At 48.1% G+C, this 20,847-nt stretch overlaps 11 non-coding genes and 2 pseudogenes across 11 annotated transcripts; all 13 read right to left on the reverse strand.

The window, feature by feature from the left end:
- Window positions 1–1,955: 1,955 nt before the first annotated feature.
- On the reverse strand, window positions 1,956–2,071 carry LOC144538655 (U5 spliceosomal RNA). Its single transcript, XR_013504441.1, has one exon. It is a non-coding gene; the product is annotated as a U5 spliceosomal RNA (small nuclear RNA).
- A 583-nt stretch (window positions 2,072–2,654) lies between these two features.
- On the reverse strand, window positions 2,655–2,845 carry LOC144538665 (U2 spliceosomal RNA). Its single transcript, XR_013504449.1, has one exon. It is a non-coding gene; the product is annotated as a U2 spliceosomal RNA (small nuclear RNA).
- Window positions 2,846–3,012: 167 nt separating this feature from the next.
- On the reverse strand, window positions 3,013–3,128 carry LOC144539008 (U5 spliceosomal RNA). Its single transcript, XR_013504730.1, has one exon. It is a non-coding gene; the product is annotated as a U5 spliceosomal RNA (small nuclear RNA).
- Window positions 3,129–3,711: 583 nt separating this feature from the next.
- On the reverse strand, window positions 3,712–3,902 carry LOC144538666 (U2 spliceosomal RNA). Its single transcript, XR_013504450.1, has one exon. It is a non-coding gene; the product is annotated as a U2 spliceosomal RNA (small nuclear RNA).
- A 167-nt stretch (window positions 3,903–4,069) lies between these two features.
- LOC144539009 (U5 spliceosomal RNA) lies at window positions 4,070–4,185 on the reverse strand. The gene has a single exon (XR_013504731.1). It is a non-coding gene; the product is annotated as a U5 spliceosomal RNA (small nuclear RNA).
- A 583-nt stretch (window positions 4,186–4,768) lies between these two features.
- LOC144538872 (U2 spliceosomal RNA) lies at window positions 4,769–4,967 on the reverse strand. The gene has a single exon (XR_013504633.1). It is a non-coding gene; the product is annotated as a U2 spliceosomal RNA (small nuclear RNA).
- A 5,747-nt stretch (window positions 4,968–10,714) lies between these two features.
- LOC144539010 (U5 spliceosomal RNA) lies at window positions 10,715–10,830 on the reverse strand. Its single transcript, XR_013504732.1, has one exon. It is a non-coding gene; the product is annotated as a U5 spliceosomal RNA (small nuclear RNA).
- Window positions 10,831–11,413: 583 nt separating this feature from the next.
- LOC144538667 (U2 spliceosomal RNA) lies at window positions 11,414–11,604 on the reverse strand. Its single transcript, XR_013504451.1, has one exon. It is a non-coding gene; the product is annotated as a U2 spliceosomal RNA (small nuclear RNA).
- Window positions 11,605–11,771: 167 nt separating this feature from the next.
- LOC144539011 (U5 spliceosomal RNA) lies at window positions 11,772–11,887 on the reverse strand. The gene has a single exon (XR_013504733.1). It is a non-coding gene; the product is annotated as a U5 spliceosomal RNA (small nuclear RNA).
- A 583-nt stretch (window positions 11,888–12,470) lies between these two features.
- On the reverse strand, window positions 12,471–12,652 carry LOC144538848 (U2 spliceosomal RNA). Its single transcript, XR_013504627.1, has one exon. It is a non-coding gene; the product is annotated as a U2 spliceosomal RNA (small nuclear RNA).
- Window positions 12,653–18,083: 5,431 nt separating this feature from the next.
- LOC144538889 (U2 spliceosomal RNA) lies at window positions 18,084–18,252 on the reverse strand (annotated as a pseudogene).
- Window positions 18,253–18,419: 167 nt separating this feature from the next.
- LOC144539012 (U5 spliceosomal RNA) lies at window positions 18,420–18,535 on the reverse strand. The gene has a single exon (XR_013504734.1). It is a non-coding gene; the product is annotated as a U5 spliceosomal RNA (small nuclear RNA).
- Window positions 18,536–19,118: 583 nt separating this feature from the next.
- LOC144538856 (U2 spliceosomal RNA) lies at window positions 19,119–19,297 on the reverse strand (annotated as a pseudogene).
- Window positions 19,298–20,847: the final 1,550 nt, after the last annotated feature.

Below are 20,847 nucleotides of genomic sequence, written 5' to 3' on the forward strand. Positions count from 1 at the left end.
CTCCTGACCTCACACTTCTCACATTGAGGGTGGAAATGATGAGGGTCATGTGTATTATGTTTAAAACAACAGGCATGACAGTTTAAAAGAATTGAAATAACAGGGTTAAAAACCTAAAAGAGAAATGCAGCTAACCAAATAATTGTGAATGCAGCTCTTCCTTTCCCTTTATGGGGGAAAGGGGAGGGGTCTGAGCTCCATTCCCTTTCCGGACTCTGGCAGCTGGTCTTGGGGGTAATGCCGCGTTCAGTACTGAGTCCTTGGGGGTTGATTGCAGAGCTACATTTAAAAAGGAGACCTGGTTTGGAGAACTGGAGGGGAAGACTCTGGACTCCTCCACAGACGAGCTGTCTGAGGGGTACACAGCTCTCCCCCGCTTCCCTGAGGCTCCAGGAGTCTCAGGGGACAGTTCTGAAGCAGGCCTCTTGATTTGCTGGGCATCGGGGAGGGGGCCATCATTTCCAGTTCCGCTCTCTGCCTGCATTGCCTCCTCTCCCTCAGCACTCTCCATTTGTGGGGCAATAACAGGCCCCTCCCCCTCTCCCGCCTCACCTGATCCCTCTCCTCCAACCACAGGATTTGGCGGGAGATTTGAATTTTCTAGCCCAGCCTTTTCAATTTGCTCTCCAACTGCCTCCCTTTGTCCACCATCTTGTTCCTCATTCTCGGCCTTCTTGTTAGCCTTTAGCTTGTTGGCAAAGGATTTTGGGCAATCTCTGAAGATATGATTTGACTCTCCACAAAGATTACACTTTCTGCCATTTGGACACTGCTCAAAAGCATGCCCAATTTCTCTACACTTCCCACAAACAATTTTTTGGCACGCTTCTACCAGGTGCCCATGCTCACCACACTTGCGGCAGAGCTTGGGTTGTCCCTGGTAGTGAATGTAGCCTCTGTTGTCTCCCAGAACTATCATTGATGGCAGATGTTTCAGGCCCTGGTAGCCCTGGGGGTCCTGCCATTGTTGAATGGGGACCCTCCAGGCGCAAGTCCAAATGCCATCCTCATCTCTCACTTTGGTAGCCTGGCCCTTAACAGTGCAATATCTTCCCAGCCACAAACAAATGTCATCTGCATTCACTGTCTCATTGAACATTCTGACAATAACCACTTTTGAGGCATTGTCAGTCAGTTTCTCTACATTGAAAGCAGAAAACTGGGTTTTTACCTTTTCAAAGCGTGTCCAAAATTCTCTATGCACAATCGCGGATCCGAAACTTACATCGAATCCTTTGTTGAAGGGAAGGGTCAAAATACAATTCAAGTCCTTTGCCGTGAAACCTAATGCCTTTTGTATGAGCTTCCTGGAGAAGTCCATTCTGGACATCTCCAGGAGCCTGCCATCTTTTTCTTTAAACTTAAAACGCACGCTGTGGTGCCTCCGCATGCCGGCATGGCCAGCCGACATGGTGGGGACACCACACGTTAAGAACAATTAAGAAAACTAAACCACCACGTACAAAAACCAAAGAACTAAAAACAGGGCTAAAAAGGAGAATAAAACAGTGAAATCACTCCTAAAAGGTGAAATACAAAACACTTACCTTTTCTAGGGTGGTTTGGTCTTGGTGAAGGTCTCACAGAGGGCAGGCAAGCAAAGACTCTGAGCCGATGAATTCCTGTTGGTGAAAGAAATACAACCACAAAAAATTGTAATATTTTTCACTTTAGGAATAAATATATTATCCTCCCAAGTGTGGGTAACAATCGATGCCACAAACAGGCAAGAATTTTTACCACCAGCAGGAGGCGATCGCAGTCTTAGCCAAAAGGCCGAGAAGCGATAACCCCTGGCCGTTGGCAGCACAAGGCCGCCCCTCCGGTCCGGTCCGTCCTCGTCGGGGTGTCACAGTATTTTGCCATAACAACTGCTGGTGCTTAGCACCTCCGCCCACGGAGTCTCTGGTGTACTTGTTGACCTAGTTTTCTATTTCCTTGCACAACGGTACAGGGCTCAGCCAAAGTGCTAAGCCCGCCAAAAACACCTTTAACTCTTTGGTGTTACTCTCCACGGAAGTCTTTAGTAAAAGGCGAAAGACTTATGCGTTATGAAGAGAAACCAGAGTAAGTACAGCCTCCGGCCACAAGAGCAGCCAAAGACCCTAGTCGTCTCGGTCAACAGCTTCACGGTGCTCCCCGTTTGGCTAGCTGCATAGCAAAGTACAGGCCACGCCTTTGCTGGCACTCCACCCCGCCTTCTCAGGAGCTTAATCCAATCCGATGACCCGGAAACTCATGCGTAGCCATTGCGCGCAGGCTCCTAGAGCCACTGCAATGACTGGTCAATCCCCCGTGCTCAAAATCACTGGTCTTGTTGTGTTAAAGTGCGCAAAGCTTGAGGGGAACAGGCCGCGCTTGTTTGTACAGCATGTCTACCCGTCGGGGCAATTGAACCCTTGTCCCCTGCGCAACAAGTAGGAAGATTGGCCACTGTACTAAGCAGGAGCACACTCTTTCACACCCTGAATAAGCTACCGGTGAGAATAGATTAGCTAAGGCAAACGGGGAGAAAACGCAGCACAGGCTGCTTTGACCAATTTCGAGGCGCACAAAAGCGCCGTCCACTTTGTTCTTGGTCTTTCGGTCAAATTAGGTATGACTTGCAGACTGGCTTTCCATGTTTTCAAACGTTGCTTTTCCACAGAGTGAGAGAAGGGTGCACCGTTCCCAGCGGCACTGCAATACCGGGTCGATGCGTGGAGCGAACGGAGCAAGCCCCTTTTTCAACTCCTGGTTCTAAAAATCCGTTTAATATGTTGTCCCCTTATAGAGGACGTATCAGATATTAAACTGATAAGAACAGATACTACACTTGATCTTAGCCAAAAGGCCGAGAAGCGATAACCCCTGGCCGTTGGCAGCACAAGGCCGCCCCTCCGGTCCGGTCCGTCCTCGTCGGGGTGTCACAGTATTTTGCCATAACAACTGCTGGTGCTTAGCACCTCCGCCCACGGAGTCTCTGGTGTACTTGTTGACCTAGTTTTCTATTTCCTTGCACAACGGTACAGGGCTCAGCCAAAGTGCTAAGCCCGCCAAAAATACCTTTAACTCTTTGGTGTTACTCTCCACGGAAGTCTTTAGTAAAAGGCGAAAGACTTATGCGTTATGAAGAGAAACCAGAGTAAGTACAGCCTCCGGCCACAAGAGCAGCCAAAGACCCTAGTCGTCTCGGTCAACAGCTTCACGGTGCTCCCCGTTTGGCTAGCTGCATAGCAAAGTACAGGCCACGCCTTTGCTGGCACTCCACCCCGCCTTCTCAGGAGCTTAATCCAATCCGATGACCCGGAAACTCATGCGTAGCCATTGCGCGCAGGCTCCTAGAGCCACTGCAATGACTGGTCAATCCCCCGTGCTCAAAATCACTGGTCTTGTTGTGTTAAAGTGCGCAAAGCTTGAGGGGAACAGGCCGCGCTTGTTTGTACAGCATGTCTACCCGTCGGGGCAATTGAACCCTTGTCCCCTGCGCAACAAGTAGGAAGATTGGCCACTGTACTAAGCAGGAGCACACTCTTTCACACCCTGAATAAGCTACCGGTGAGAATAGATTAGCTAAGGCAAACGGGGAGAAAACGCAGCACAGGCTGCTTTGACCAATTTCGAGGCGCACAAAAGCGCCGTCCACTTTGTTCTTGGTCTTTCGGTCAAATTAGGTATGACTTGCAGACTGGCTTTCCATGTTTTCAAACGTTGCTTTTCCACAGAGTGAGAGAAGGGTGCACCGTTCCCAGCGGCACTGCAATACCGGGTCGATGCGTGGAGCGAACGGAGCAAGCCCCTTTTTCAACTCCTGGTTCTAAAAATCCGTTTAATATGTTGTCCCCTTATAGAGGACGTATCAGATATTAAACTGATAAGAACAGATACTACACTTGATCTTAGCCAAAAGGCCGAGAAGCGATAACCCCTGGCCGTTGGCAGCACAAGGCCGCCCCTCCGGTCCGGTCCGTCCTCGTCGGGGTGTCACAGTATTTTGCCATAACAACTGCTGGTGCTTAGCACCTCCGCCCACGGAGTCTCTGGTGTACTTGTTGACCTAGTTTTCTATTTCCTTGCACAACGGTACAGGGCTCAGCCAAAGTGCTAAGCCCGCCAAAAATACCTTTAACTCTTTGGTGTTACTCTCCACGGAAGTCTTTAGTAAAAGGCGAAAGACTTATGCGTTATGAAGAGAAACCAGAGTAAGTACAGCCTCCGGCCACAAGAGCAGCCAAAGACCCTAGTCGTCTCGGTCAACAGCTTCACGGTGCTCCCCGTTTGGCTAGCTGCATAGCAAAGTACAGGCCACGCCTTTGCTGGCACTCCACCCCGCCTTCTCAGGAGCTTAATCCAATCCGATGACCCGGAAACTCATGCGTAGCCATTGCACGCAGGCTCCTAGAGCCACTGCAATGACTGGTCAATCCCCCGTGCTCAAAATCACTGGTCTTGTTGTGTTAAAGTGCGCAAAGCTTGAGGGGAACAGGCCGCGCTTGTTTGTACAGCATGTCTACCCGTCGGGGCAATTGAACCCTTGTCCCCTGCGCAACAAGTAGGAAGATTGGCCACTGTACTAAGCAGGAGCACACTCTTTCACACCCTGAATAAGCTACCGGTGAGAATAGATTAGCTAAGGCAAACGGGGAGAAAACGCAGCACAGGCTGCTTTGACCAATTTCGAGGCGCACAAAAGCGCCGTCCACTTTGTTCTTGGTCTTTCGGTCAAATTAGGTATGACTTGCAGACTGGCTTTCCATGTTTTCAAACGTTGCTTTTCCACAGAGTGAGAGAAGGGTGCACCGTTCCCAGCGGCACTGCTATACCGGGTCGATGCGTGGAGCGAACGGAGCAAGCCCCTTTTTCAACTCCTGGTTCTAAAAATCCGTTTAATATGTTGTCCCCTTATAGAGGACGTATCAGATATTAAACTGATAAGAACAGATTTTTTTTTTTTTTTTTTTTTTTTTTTCTCTTTCGAAAAAATTTATTGACACTTTTTTCATAAAGTCGTACACTGTTTACAATCATAAAATCCTTCACAAACACACATCTTTTCAAAATACAACAAACAAATAAATATGAATACTCTGTAAAACCACGTTCCTTTGTTTAAAACAATAAAAGCAATTGTTTTAAAGTGGATTACAGATAAGATAACGTTGTATTAAAAGTTGTGGAAAATAAATAAATAAATGAATAAATAAATAATTGTCTCTGTGTATATCAGTGTACATTCGTTGTGCAGGGGCGGGATGAGTCCCTAACAAGGATCAACTCATCCCGCTCTCCCCAACAGCTTTGGGTCTCTCGGAACCTGTTCCTGGTGCTCAGAGGGGACCCTCTCCCTTCTGCTCCTTCCCACCTGCCACACCCGGAGAGCCAGGCCGCCGCTGCCTTGACCCTTTATTTGTGTGGCTCCGGCTCCCACGTCCGAATGGGCACAGAGGCGATTCTTCTTTGTGGCTGCGTCCTAGGCCTGCCGCCTGCAGCGACGGCTGCTTGCACCGCCGCTGTGGCCATCTGGATCGCAGCCACGGGGGGGATCTGCATGTGCTTCCTTACCAGCAGGTTTCTGGAGGTCCATATGGCGTCTTTGATGGCGGCCAGGGTGAGCCACTGTTTGGCAAAGTCTGCTGGTAATGTTTGTTCCTGGCCCACCCCGTACAGCACTAGCTGTGCTGTCAGGACCTCCCCTGCTGGTAAGTACGGGAATTTTAGGGAGCCGGCCATTGCCCACTGGTCTACAGCAGCGCTGCACTCCCAGAGCAGATGCCTCACCGACTCAGGCGCGCCACACCCCGGTCGGGGGCAAGTTGAGAGCGTTGACATGCCCCGGGAGTGCATTACGGACCTGACTGGGAGGATCTCATGAGCCACCATCCACGACAGGTCCCGGAGTCTGTTCGGGAGGGCGGGATGGTTTACGTTGCGCCAAACTGTTGAGGACTCACCTATTGTGAGCCCGCGCACTGGATACATTGATTCCCGCTCCTGCACAACAGAGAGAAGAGAGCGATGGTGGGTTAAAATAGACAGCTCCTCTTGCTCTAGTTTAAAATGCTTTAAGAATTTCCGGATAAAAGCGTAGGCCGGTGGCAGATTAAAAGACACAGGTACTCTAAGATCAATGGGTAAAACTTTTAGGTGTCTGAGGTAGGACCCCATCCAGAATCGTGCCATTGCTGTCGTTTTGTCATCTCTGGATGGGGCTGTGGCGTAGGTGATGTGCAGGGTGCTGTATCGGCTTCCTAAAAACTGGTGTAGGTCCGGGACTCCCTTTCCTCCTTTCTCTTTCGGCTTTTTCATCACCTCTCTCCTCAGCCTCTCCCACTTGGACCCCCACAGGAAATAAAAGATGGCGCGTTCCAGATCTAAAAGCACTCTTCGTGGTGGGATAAAAACAGAACTGATTAATAAAAGCAAAGGTAAAATCACTGCTTTAATGATTAAAACCTTTCCTTCCATTGTCAGTCTTCTAAGTCCCCAGTACCCTAGTCTCTGTCTAACTTTCCCTACCACGTCTGGCCAGTTTCCTTTTCCTCCCCCCTCCCTGTCAAATTTAACCCCCAGTATTTTTTGGTCAGTCTGGGTCACAGTCAAGGGGAGTCCTGTCGTCTCGGTCGCTGTCCACGGTCCGTAAGTTTGGGCTTGAGTCTTATCTCGGTTAAGCTTTGACCCAGAGGCCTGTCCGAACCAGTCAGTCAAGTCCAGTGTCCTGTTGACAGATAAAAGGTCAGTACATAAAATGTTAAAATCGTCCATATATATTGCACATTTGGTGGTCAATCCCCCACTCCCCGGGATTGCCACCCCATTGATTCTTTGGTCCCTTCTCAAGATCTGTGCCAACGGCTCTATACAGGTCACGTAGAGGAGGGCTGATAACGGACAACCCTGACGGACACCGCAGTGTATGTTAACTGCTTTTGTTAGATGCCCATTAACAACAAATCTGCTGGTAATGTCCCGGTACAGCAATCCCACCCAAGCTATAAACCTTTCTGGAAACCCCATTTTTTGCAGTACCTGGAAAAGGTACTGGTGCGAGATCCGATCAAAGGCTTTCTCAAAATCTAAATTTAGGACTACTAGCCGGATATTTCTGTCTCTCGCATAACAGATGGTGTCTCGGATCAGTACGAGGCTGTCGGTGATCTTCCTCCCCGGGATGGCACAGGCTTGATCCGGGTGAATCACCTCCTCTAAAACCAGGGACATACGAGCAGATAAAAGTTTACTAAAAAGTTTGCAGTCAAGATTTAAGAGGGTGATAGGTCTCCAGTTTTTCAGTTCAGTCCTGTCATTTTTTTTGTATAGTAGAGTCACTATCCCTGCTCTAAAACTGTCAGGTAGTCTGTCTAGTCCTTCGAAATCCATAAAAACAGAAAGTAGGTCCGGTGCTAAAATGTCCCAAAAAGTCAGATAAAAGTCCAAGGGAAGCCCGTCTTCTCCTGGGGACTTCCCTTTCTTAAAATTTTGTACACATTTATCTAACTCTAAAAGGGTAAAACCTTGGGTTAAAAGCACACTGTCCTTTACTGTTTTGTCAATGAATTTTAAAACCTCTGTCATGGTGTCTGTTTTAATATTTTTTTCTTTGTAAAGATCCCCGTAAAAGCTCTCTATAGTGTCTTTGATTTCTTCTGTTGTGTTTGCTGTGTACCCACTTTCTTTTTTTAGTTGTAAAATACCCCCCCCTTTGTTGACAATTTTCTTAAAAAAATATCTGGTACACTTTTCCCCTTCCTCGATCTCCCTTTCTTTACTTCTTAGAATGACACCCTTACTTTTAATGTCTGCTAAAACCGACATTTCTGTTTTGACTTGTTTAATATCTTCGCTAAAATCCATGCCCTGTTGCTGTAGTTTAAAATAGCGCTGTAGTCGCTTCTGCAGTCCCAGCATGCGTCTGTTTTCCTTATCTTTTTTCTTTTGACCTGCCTTTCTAAAAAAAGTCTGGGTCTTTCCCTTCACCATTTCCCACCAGTGTGCACGTGTGTCGTACAAGTCTTGAAGGGTCTGCCACTCTTTATACTGCTCCCTGAACTGGCTAACTAACTCCCTATCCTCTAACAGGGAGCAGTTGAGCTTCCACAGACCACTTCCTGTTGTCAAGCCCGAAAAAGGTGAGAGGGTGCAGGAGAGCATTATGTGATCAGAGAAGAAAACAGGGGTCAATCTAGCATCGGTTGGCGGGCAGTCCCTTGTAAAAATATAGTCTATGCGAGAGGCTCTGTTGCCGTCACCACTGAACCAGGTGAAGCCTTCCTCTCCGGGATGCATGATTTTAAAACAGTCTTGGAGTTTAAAATCCCTGCATAAACCCTGCAATAAACACGATGTTTTATCAATTTTAAAATCCTCCCCTGCCCCCTTCCTATCCTTGCTGGATAAAACACAGTTAAAATCCCCTCCTACCACTAGCGGTGCCCTACCCAGCAAGTGGGACTGCAGGTCTTCTAAAAGGTCATACCTGTCGTTTCTGTCGTTAAAACCATAAATATTTAGTACGTTAAAATCCTTTCCCATGTACGTCAGATGTGCTAAAAGTGCCCGCCCGTCTCTCACCACAGTGCTGCCCTTCACCAGAATAGAGGGGTTTTTAATTAAAATGGCCACTCCATCGTTCCTGTTTTCATTTGATCCGCTCCATATGGATTCTTGTGGCCACTTCTCCTCCCATTCCCTGTAGTGTTTTAAAAACGGTATGGCACACTCCTGGAGTAAAAACACATCTGCATTAAAAGCACTCAGAAAGGATAAAACTGTTGTGGCTCTAACTCCTGACCTCACACTTCTCACATTGAGGGTGGAAATGATGAGGGTCATGTGTATTATGTTTAAAACAACAGGCATGACAGTTTAAAAGAATTGAAATAACAGGGTTAAAAACCTAAAAGAGAAATGCAGCTAACCAAATAATTGTGAATGCAGCTCTTCCTTTCCCTTTATGGGGGAAAGGGGAGGGGTCTGAGCTCCATTCCCTTTCCGGACTCTGGCAGCTGGTCTTGGGGGTAATGCCGCGTTCAGTACTGAGTCCTTGGGGGTTGATTGCAGAGCTACATTTAAAAAGGAGACCTGGTTTGGAGAACTGGAGGGGAAGACTCTGGACTCCTCCACAGACGAGCTGTCTGAGGGGTACACAGCTCTCCCCCGCTTCCCTGAGGCTCCAGGAGTCTCAGGGGACAGTTCTGAAGCAGGCCTCTTGATTTGCTGGGCATCGGGGAGGGGGCCATCATTTCCAGTTCCGCTCTCTGCCTGCATTGCCTCCTCTCCCTCAGCACTCTCCATTTGTGGGGCAATAACAGGCCCCTCCCCCTCTCCCGCCTCACCTGATCCCTCTCCTCCAACCACAGGATTTGGCGGGAGATTTGAATTTTCTAGCCCAGCCTTTTCAATTTGCTCTCCAACTGCCTCCCTTTGTCCACCATCTTGTTCCTCATTCTCGGCCTTCTTGTTAGCCTTTAGCTTGTTGGCAAAGGATTTTGGGCAATCTCTGAAGATATGATTTGACTCTCCACAAAGATTACACTTTCTGCCATTTGGACACTGCTCAAAAGCATGCCCAATTTCTCTACACTTCCCACAAACAATTTTTTGGCACGCTTCTACCAGGTGCCCATGCTCACCACACTTGCGGCAGAGCTTGGGTTGTCCCTGGTAGTGAATGTAGCCTCTGTTGTCTCCCAGAACTATCATTGATGGCAGATGTTTCAGGCCCTGGTAGCCCTGGGGGTCCTGCCATTGTTGAATGGGGACCCTCCAGGCGCAAGTCCAAATGCCATCCTCATCTCTCACTTTGGTAGCCTGGCCCTTAACAGTGCAATATCTTCCCAGCCACAAACAAATGTCATCTGCATTCACTGTCTCATTGAACATTCTGACAATAACCACTTTTGAGGCATTGTCAGTCAGTTTCTCTACATTGAAAGCAGAAAACTGGGTTTTTACCTTTTCAAAGCGTGTCCAAAATTCTCTATGCACAATCGCGGATCCGAAACTTACATCGAATCCTTTGTTGAAGGGAAGGGTCAAAATACAATTCAAGTCCTTTGCCGTGAAACCTAATGCCTTTTGTATGAGCTTCCTGGAGAAGTCCATTCTGGACATCTCCAGGAGCCTGCCATCTTTTTCTTTAAACTTAAAACGCACGCTGTGGTGCCTCCGCATGCCGGCATGGCCAGCCGACATGGTGGGGACACCACACGTTAAGAACAATTAAGAAAACTAAACCACCACGTACAAAAACCAAAGAACTAAAAACAGGGCTAAAAAGGAGAATAAAACAGTGAAATCACTCCTAAAAGGTGAAATACAAAACACTTACCTTTTCTCGGGTGGTTTGGTCTTGGTGAAGGTCTCACAGAGGGCAGGCAAGCAAAGACTCTGAGCCGATGAATTCCTGTTGGTGAAAGAAATACAACCACAAAAAATTGTAATATTTTTCACTTTAGGAATAAATATATTATCCTCCCAAGTGTGGGTAACAATCAATGCCACAAACAGGCAAGAATTTTTACCACCAGCAGGAGGCGATCGCAGTCTTAGCCAAAAGGCCGAGAAGCGATAACCCCTGGCCGTTGGCAGCACAAGGCCGCCCCTCCGGTCCGGTCCGTCCTCGTCGGGGTGTCACAGTATTTTGCCATAACAACTGCTGGTGCTTAGCACCTCCGCCCACGGAGTCTCTGGTGTACTTGTTGACCTAGTTTTCTATTTCCTTGCACAACGGTACAGGGCTCAGCCAAAGTGCTAAGCCCGCCAAAAATACCTTTAACTCTTTGGTGTTACTCTCCACGGAAGTCTTTAGTAAAAGGCGAAAGACTTATGCGTTATGAAGAGAAACCAGAGTAAGTACAGCCTCCGGCCACAAGAGCAGCCAAAGACCCTAGTCGTCTCGGTCAACAGCTTCACGGTGCTCCCCGTTTGGCTAGCTGCATAGCAAAGTACAGGCCACGCCTTTGCTGGCACTCCACCCCGCCTTCTCAGGAGCTTAATCCAATCCGATGACCCGGAAACTCATGCGTAGCCATTGCACGCAGGCTCCTAGAGCCACTGCAATGACTGGTCAATCCCCCGTGCTCAAAATCACTGGTCTTGTTGTGTTAAAGTGCGCAAAGCTTGAGGGGAACAGGCCGCGCTTGTTTGTACAGCATGTCTACCCGTCGGGGCAATTGAACCCTTGTCCCCTGCGCAACAAGTAGGAAGATTGGCCACTGTACTAAGCAGGAGCACACTCTTTCACACCCTGAATAAGCTACCGGTGAGAATAGATTAGCTAAGGCAAACGGGGAGAAAACGCAGCACAGGCTGCTTTGACCAATTTCGAGGCGCACAAAAGCGCCGTCCACTTTGTTCTTGGTCTTTCGGTCAAATTAGGTATGACTTGCAGACTGGCTTTCCATGTTTTCAAACGTTGCTTTTCCACAGAGTGAGAGAAGGGTGCACCGTTCCCAGCGGCACTGCAATACCGGGTCGATGCGTGGAGCGAACGGAGCAAGCCCCTTTTTCAACTCCTGGTTCTAAAAATCCGTTTAATATGTTGTCCCCTTATAGAGGACGTATCAGATATTAAACTGATAAGAACAGATACTACACTTGATCTTAGCCAAAAGGCCGAGAAGCGATAACCCCTGGCCGTTGGCAGCACAAGGCCGCCCCTCCGGTCCGGTCCGTCCTCGTCGGGGTGTCACAGTATTTTGCCATAACAACTGCTGGTGCTTAGCACCTCCGCCCACGGAGTCTCTGGTGTACTTGTTGACCTAGTTTTCTATTTCCTTGCACAACGGTACAGGGCTCAGCCAAAGTGCTAAGCCCGCCAAAAATACCTTTAACTCTTTGGTGTTACTCTCCACGGAAGTCTTTAGTAAAAGGCGAAAGACTTATGCGTTATGAAGAGAAACCAGAGTAAGTACAGCCTCCGGCCACAAGAGCAGCCAAAGACCCTAGTCGTCTCGGTCAACAGCTTCACGGTGCTCCCCGTTTGGCTAGCTGCATAGCAAAGTACAGGCCACGCCTTTGCTGGCACTCCACCCCGCCTTCTCAGGAGCTTAATCCAATCCGATGACCCGGAAACTCATGCGTAGCCATTGCACGCAGGCTCCTAGAGCCACTGCAATGACTGGTCAATCCCCCGTGCTCAAAATCACTGGTCTTGTTGTGTTAAAGTGCGCAAAGCTTGAGGGGAACAGGCCGCGCTTGTTTGTACAGCATGTCTACCCGTCGGGGCAATTGAACCCTTGTCCCCTGCGCAACAAGTAGGAAGATTGGCCACTGTACTAAGCAGGAGCACACTCTTTCACACCCTGAATAAGCTACCGGTGAGAATAGATTAGCTAAGGCAAACGGGGAGAAAACGCAGCACAGGCTGCTTTGACCAATTTCGAGGCGCACAAAAGCGCCGTCCACTTTGTTCTTGGTCTTTCGGTCAAATTAGGTATGACTTGCAGACTGGCTTTCCATGTTTTCAAACGTTGCTTTTCCACAGAGTGAGAGAAGGGTGCACCGTTCCCAGCGGCACTGCAATACCGGGTCGATGCGTGGAGCGAACGGAGCAAGCCCCTTTTTCAACTCCTGGTTCTAAAAATCTGTTTAATATGTTGTCCCCTTATAGAGGACGTATCAGATATTAAACTGATAAGAACAGATTTTTTTTTTTTCTTTCGAAAAAATTTATTGACACTTTTTTCATAAAGTCGTACACTGTTTACAATCATAAAATCCTTCACAAACACACATCTTTTCAAAATACAACAAACAAATAAATATGAATACTCTGTAAAAACACGTTCCTTTGTTTAAAACAATAAAAGCAATTGTTTTAAAGTGGATTACAGATAAGATAACGTTGTATTAAAAGTTGTGGAAAATAAATAAATAAATGAATAAATAAATAATTGTCTCTGTGTATATCAGTGTACATTCGTTGTGCAGGGGCGGGATGAGTCCCTAACAAGGATCAACTCATCCCGCTCTCCCCAACAGCTTTGGGTCTCTCGGAACCTGTTCCTGGTGCTCAGAGGGGACCCTCTCCCTTCTGCTCCTTCCCACCTGCCACACCCGGAGAGCCAGGCCGCCGCTGCCTTGACCCTTTATTTGTGTGGCTCCGGCTCCCACGTCCGAATGGGCACAGAGGCGATTCTTCTTTGTGGCTGCGTCCTAGGCCTGCCGCCTGCAGCGACGGCTGCTTGCACCGCCGCTGTGGCCATCTGGATCGCAGCCACGGGGGGGATCTGCATGTGCTTCCTTACCAGCAGGTTTCTGGAGGTCCATATGGCGTCTTTGATGGCGGCCAGGGTGAGCCACTGTTTGGCAAAGTCTGCTGGTAATGTTTGTTCCTGGCCCACCCCGTACAGCACTAGCTGTGCTGTCAGGACCTCCCCTGCTGGTAAGTACGGGAATTTTAGGGAGCCGGCCATTGCCCACTGGTCTACAGCAGCGCTGCACTCCCAGAGCAGATGCCTCACCGACTCAGGTGCGCCACACCCCGGTCGGGGGCAAGTTGAGAGCGTTGACATGCCCCGGGAGTGCATTACGGACCTGACTGGGAGGATCTCATGAGCCACCATCCACGACAGGTCCCGGAGTCTGTTCGGGAGGGCGAGATGGTTTACGTTGCGCCAAACTGTTGAGGACTCACCTATTGTGAGCCCGCGCACTGGATACATTGATTCCCGCTCCTGCACAACAGAGAGAAGAGAGCGATGGTGGGTTAAAATAGACAGCTCCTCTTGCTCTAGTTTAAAATGCTTTAAGAATTTCCGGATAAAAGCGTAGGCCGGTGGCAGATTAAAAGACACAGGTACTCTAAGATCAATGGGTAAAACTTTTAGGTGTCTGAGGTAGGACCCCATCCAGAATCGTGCCATTGCTGTCGTTTTGTCATCTCTGGATGGGGCTGTGGCGTAGGTGATGTGCAGGGTGCTGTATCGGCTTCCTAAAAACTGGTGTAGGTCCGGGACTCCCTTTCCTCCTTTCTCTTTCGGCTTTTTCATCACCTCTCTCCTCAGCCTCTCCCACTTGGACCCCCACAGGAAATAAAAGATGGCGCGTTCCAGATCTAAAAGCACTCTTCGTGGTGGGATAAAAACAGAACTGATTAATAAAAGCAAAGGTAAAATCACTGCTTTAATGATTAAAACCTTTCCTTCCATTGTCAGTCTTCTAAGTCCCCAGTACCCTAGTCTCTGTCTAACTTTCCCTACCACGTCTGGCCAGTTTCCTTTTCCTCCCCCCTCCCTGTCAAATTTAACCCCCAGTATTTTTTGGTCAGTCTGGGTCACAGTCAAGGGGAGTCCTGTCGTCTCGGTCGCTGTCCACGGTCCGTAAGTTTGGGCTTGAGTCTTATCTCGGTTAAGCTTTGACCCAGAGGCCTGTCCGAACCAGTCAGTCAAGTCCAGTGTCCTGTTGACAGATAAAAGGTCAGTACATAAAATGTTAAAATCGTCCATATATATTGCACATTTGGTGGTCAATCCCCCGCTCCCCGGGATTGCCACCCCATTGATTCTTTGGTCCCTTCTCAAGATCTGTGCCAACGGCTCTATACAGGTCACGTAGAGGAGGGCTGATAACGGACAACCCTGACGGACACCGCAGTGTATGTTAACTGCTTTTGTTAGATGCCCATTAACAACAAATCTGCTGGTAATGTCCCGGTACAGCAATCCCACCCAAGCTATAAACCTTTCTGGAAACCCCATTTTTTGCAGTACCTGGAAAAGGTACTGGTGCGAGATCCGATCAAAGGCTTTCTCAAAATCTAAATTTAGGACTACTAGCCGGATGTTTCTGTCTCTCGCATAACAGATGGTGTCTCGGATCAGTACGAGGCTGTCGGTGATCTTCCTCCCCGGGATGGCACAGGCTTGATCCGGGTGAATCACCTCCTCTAAAACCAGGGACATACGAGCAGATAAAAGTTTACTAAAAAGTTTGCAGTCAAGATTTAAGAGGGTGATAGGTCTCCAGTTTTTCAGTTCAGTCCTGTCATTTTTTTTGTATAGTAGAGTCACTATCCCTGCTCTAAAACTGTCAGGTAGTCTGTCTAGTCCTTCGAAATCCATAAAAACAGAAAGTAGGTCCGGTGCTAAAATGTCCCAAAAAGTCAGATAAAAGTCCAAGGGAAGCCCGTCTTCTCCTGGGGACTTCCCTTTCTTAAAATTTTGTACACATTTATCTAACTCTAAAAGGGTAAAACCTTGGGTTAAAAGCACACTGTCCTTTACTGTTTTGTCAATGAATTTTAAAACCTCTGTCATGGTGTCTGTTTTAATATTTTTTTCTTTGTAAAGATCCCCGTAAAAGCTCTCTATAGTGTCTTTGATTTCTTCTGTTGTGTTTGCTGTGTACCCACTTTCTTTTTTTAGTTGTAAAATACCCCCCCCTTTGTTGACAATTTTCTTAAAAAAATATCTGGTACACTTTTCCCCTTCCTCGATCTCCCTTTCTTTACTTCTTAGAATGACACCCTTACTTTTAATGTCTGCTAAAACCGACATTTCTGTTTTGACTTGTTTAATATCTTCGCTAAAATCCATGCCCTGTTGTTGTAGTTTAAAATAGCGCTGTAGTCGCTTCTGCAGTCCCAGCATGCGTCTGTTTTCCTTATCTTTTTTCTTTTTACCTGCCTTTCTAAAAAAAGTCTGGGTCTTTCCCTTCACCATTTCCCATCGCTTCTCGGCCTTTTGGCTAAGACTGCGATCGCCTCCTGCTGGTGGTAAAAATTCTTGCCTGTTTGTGGCATTGATTGTTACCCACACTTGGGAGGATAATATATTTATTCCTAAAGTGAAAAATATTACAATTTTTTGTGGTTGTATTTCTTTCACCAACAGGAATTCATCGGCTCAGAGTCTTTGCTTGCCTGCCCTCTGTGAGACCTTCACCAAGACCAAACCACCCGAGAAAAGGTAAGTGTTTTGTATTTCACCTTTTAGGAGTGATTTCACTGTTTTATTCTCCTTTTAGCCCTGTTTTTAGTTCTTTGGTTTTTGTACGTGGTGGTTTAGTTTTCTTAATTGTTCTTAACGTGTGGTGTCCCCACCATGTCGGCTGGCCATGCCGGCATGCGGAGGCACCACAGCGTGCGTTTTAAGTTTAAAGAAAAAGATGGCAGGCTCATACAAGCTCATACAAAAGGCATTAGGTTTCACGGCAAAGGACTTGAATTGTATTTTGACCCTTCCCTTCAACAAAGGATTCGATGTAAGTTTCGGATCCGCGATTGTGCATAGAGAATTTTGGACACGCTTTGAAAAGGTAAAAACCCAGTTTTCTGCTTTCAATGTAGAGAAACTGACTGACAATGCCTCAAAAGTGGTTATTGTCAGAATGTTCAATGAGACAGTGAATGCAGATGACATTTGTTTGTGGCTGGGAAGATATTGCACTGTTAAGGGCCAGGCTACCAAAGTGAGAGATGAGGATGGCATTTGGACTTGCGCCTGGAGGGTCCCCATTCAACAATGGCAGGACCCCCAGGGCTACCAGGGCCTGAAACATCTGCCATCAATGATAGTTCTGGGAGACAACAGAGGCTACATTCACTACCAGGGACAACCCAAGCTCTGCCGCAAGTGTGGTGAGCATGGGCACCTGGTAGAAGCGTGCCAAAAAATTGTTTGTGGGAAGTGTAGAGAAATTGGGCATGCTTTTGAGCAGTGTCCAAATGGCAGAAAGTGTAATCTTTGTGGAGAGTCAAATCATATCTTCAGAGATTGCCCAAAATCCTTTGCCAACAAGCTAAAGGCTAACAAGAAGGCCGAGAATGAGGAACAAGATGGTGGACAAAGGGAGGCAGTTGGAGAGCAAATTGAAAAGGCTGGGCTAGAAAATTCAAATCTCCCGCCAAACCCTGTGGTTGGAGGAGAGGGATCAGGTGAGGCGGGAGAGGGGGAGGGGCCTGTTATTGCCCCACAAATGGAGAGTGCTGAGGGAGAGGAGGCAATGCAGGCAGAGAGCGGAACTGGAAATGATGGCCCCCTCCCCGATGCCCAGCAAATCAAGAGGCCTGCTTCAGAACTGTCCCCTGAGACTCCTGGAGCCTCAGGGAAGCGGGGGAGAGCTGTGTACCCCTCAGACAGCTCGTCTGTGGAGGAGTCCAGAGTCTTCCCCTCCAGTTCTCCAAACCAGGTCTCCTTTTTAAATGTAGCTCTGCAATCAACCCCCAAGGACTCAGTACTGAACGCGGCATTACCCCCAAGACCAGCTGCCAGAGTCCGGAAAGGGAATGGAGCTCAGACCCCTCCCCTTTCCCCCATAAAGGGAAAGGAAGAGCTGCATTCACAATTATTTGGTTAGCTGCATTTCTCTTTTAGGTTTTTAACCCTGTTATTTCAATTCTTTTAAACTGTCATGCCTGTTGTTTTAAACATAATACACATGACCCTCATCATTTCCACCCTCAATGTGAGAAGTGTGAGGTCAGGAGTTAGAGCCACAACAGTTTTATCCTTTCTGAGTGCTTTTAATGCAGATGTGTTTTTACTCCAGGAGTGTGCCATACCGTTTTTAAAACACTACAGGGAATGGGAGGAGAAGTGGCCACAAGAATCCATATGGAGCGGATCAAATGAAAACAGGAACGATGGAGTGGCCATTTTAATTAAAAACCCCTCTATTCTGGTGAAGGGCAGCACTGTGGTGAGAGACGGGCGGGCACTTTTAGCACATCTGACGTACATGGGAAAGGATTTTAACGTACTAAATATTTATGGTTTTAACGACAGAAACGACAGGTATGACCTTTTAGAAGACCTGCAGTCCCACTTGCTGGGTAGGGCACCGCTAGTGGTAGGAGGGGATTTTAACTGTGTTTTATCCAGCAAGGATAGGAAGGGGGCAGGGGAGGATTTTAAAATTGATAAAACATCGTGTTTATTGCAGGGTTTATGCAGGGATTTTAAACTCCAAGACTGTTTTAAAATCATGCATCCCGGAGAGGAAGGCTTCACCTGGTTCAGTGGTGACGGCAACAGAGCCTCTCGCATAGACTATATTTTTACAAGGGACTGCCCGCCAACCGATGCTAGATTGACCCCTGTTTTCTTCTCTGATCACATAATGCTCTCCTGCACCCTCTCACCTTTTTCGGGTTTGACAACAGGAAGTGGTCTGTGGAAGCTCAACTGCTCCCTGTTAGAGGATAGGGAGTTAGTTAGCCAGTTCAGGGAGCAGTATAAAGAGTGGCAGACCCTTCAAGACTTGTACGACACACGTGCACACTGATAAGAACAGATACTACACTTGATCTTAGCCAAAAGGCCGAGAAGCGATAACCCCTGGCCGTTGGCAGCACAAGGCCGCCCCTCCGGTCCGGTCCGTCCTCGTCGGGGTGTCACAGTATTTTGCCATAACAACTGCTGGTGCTTAGCACCTCCGCCCACGGAGTCTCTGGTGTACTTGTTGACCTAGTTTTCTATTTCCTTGCACAACGGTACAGGGCTCAGCCAAAGTGCTAAGCCCGCCAAAAATACCTTTAACTCTTTGGTGTTACTCTCCACGGAAGTCTTTAGTAAAAGGCGAAAGACTTATGCGTTATGAAGAGAAACCAGAGTAAGTACAGTCTCCGGCCACAAGAGCAGCCAAAGACCCTAGTCGTCTCGGTCAACAGCTTCACGGTGCTCCCCGTTTGGCTAGCTGCATAGCAAAGTACAGGCCACGCCTTTGCTGGCACTCCACCCCGCCTTCTCAGGAGCTTAATCCAATCCGATGACCCGGAAACTCATGCGTAGCCATTGCGCGCAGGCTCCTAGAGCCACTGCAATGACTGGTCAATCCCCCGTGCTCAAAATCACTGGTCTTGTTGTGTTAAAGTGCGCAAAGCTTGAGGGGAACAGGCCGCGCTTGTTTGTACAGCATGTCTACCCGTCGGGGCAATTGAACCCTTGTCCCCTGCGCAACAAGTAGGAAGATTGGCCACTGTACTAAGCAGGAGCACACTCTTTCACACCCTGAATAAGCTACCGGTGAGAATAGATTAGCTAAGGCAAACGGGGAGAAAACGCAGCACAGGCTGCTTTGACCAATTTCGAGGCGCACAAAAGCGCCGTCCACTTTGTTCTTGGTCTTTCGGTCAAATTAGGTATGACTTGCAGACTGGCTTTCCATGTTTTCAAACGTTGCTTTTCCACAGAGTGAGAGAAGGGTGCACCGTTCCCAGCGGCACTGCAATACCGGGTCGATGCGTGGAGCGAACGGAGCAAGCCCCTTTTTCAACTCCTGGTTCTAAAAATCCGTTTAATATGTTGTCCCCTTATAGAGGACGTATCAGATATTAAACTGATAAGAACAGATTTTTTTTTCTTTCGAAAAAATTTATTGACACTTTTTTCAAAAAGTCGTACACTGTTTACAATCATAAAATCCTTCACAAACACACATCTTTTCAAAATACAACAAACAAATAAATACTCTGTAAAACCACGTTCCTTTGTTTAAAACAATAAAAGCAATTGTTTTAAAGTGGATTACAGATAAGATAACATTGTATTAAAAGTTGTGGAAAATAAATAAATAAATGAATAAATAAATAATTGTCTCTGTGTATATCAGTGTACATTCGTTGTGCAGGGGCGGGATGAGTCCCTAACAAGGATCAACTCATCCCGCTCTCCCCAACAGCTTTGCGTCTCTCGGAACCTGTTCCTGGTGCTCAGAGGGGACCCTCTCCCTTCTGCTCCTTCCCACCTGCCACACCCGGAGAGCCAGGCCGCCGCTGCCTTGACCCTTTATTTGTGTGGCTCCGGCTCCCACGTCCGAATGGGCACAGGGGCGATTCTTCTTTGTGGCTGCGTCCTAGGCCTGCCGCCTGCAGCGACGGCTGCTTGCACCGCCGCTGTGGCCATCTGGATCGCAGCCACGGGGGGGATCTGCATGTGCTTCCTTACCAGCAGGTTTCTGGAGGTCCATATGGCGTCTTTGATGGCGGCCAGGGTGAGCCACTGTTTGGCAAAGTCTGCTGGTAATGTTTGTTCCTGGCCCACCCCGTACAGCACTAGCTGTGCTGTCAGGACCTCCCCTGCTGGTAAGTACGGGAATTTTAGGGAGCCGGCCATTGCCCACTGGTCTACAGCAGCGCTGCACTCCCAGAGCAGATGCCTCACCGACTCAGGTGCGCCACACCCCGGTCGGGGGCAAGTTGAGAGCGTTGACATGCCCCGGGAGTGCATTACGGACCTGACTGGGAGGATCTCATGAGCCACCATCCACGACAGGTCCCGGAGTCTGTTCGGGAGGGCGGGATGGTTTACGTTGCGCCAAACTGTTGAGGACTCACCTATTGTGAGCCCACGCACTGGATACATTGATTCCCGCTCCTGCACAACAGAGAGAAGAGAGCGATGGTGGGTTAAAATAGACAGCTCCTCTTGCTCTAGTTTAAAATGCTTTAAGAATTTCCGGATAAAAGCGTAGGCCGGTGGCAGATTAAAAGACACAGGTACTCTAAGATCAATGGGTAAAACTTTTAGGTGTCTGAGGTAGGACCCCATCCAGAATCGTGCCATTGCTGTCGTTTTGTCATCTCTGGATGGGGCTGTGGCGTAGGTGATGTGCAGGGTGCTGTATCGGCTTCCTAAAAACTGGTGTAGGTCCGGGACTCCCTTTCCTCCTTTCTCTTTCGGCTTTTTCATCACCTCTCTCCTCAGCCTCTCCCACTTGGACCCCCACAGGAAATAAAAGATGGCGCGTTCCAGATCTAAAAGCACTCTTCGTGGTGGGATAAAAACAGAACTGATTAATAAAAGCAAAGGTAAAATCACTGCTTTAATGATTAAAACCTTTCCTTCCATTGTCAGTCTTCTAAGTCCCCAGTACCCTAGTCTCTGTCTAACTTTCCCTACCACGTCTGGCCAGTTTCCTTTTCCTCCC

Source organism: Centroberyx gerrardi, chromosome 4 (assembly GCF_048128805.1).
Source record: "Centroberyx gerrardi isolate f3 chromosome 4, fCenGer3.hap1.cur.20231027, whole genome shotgun sequence".
Taxonomy (NCBI): domain Eukaryota; kingdom Metazoa; phylum Chordata; class Actinopteri; order Beryciformes; family Berycidae; genus Centroberyx; species Centroberyx gerrardi.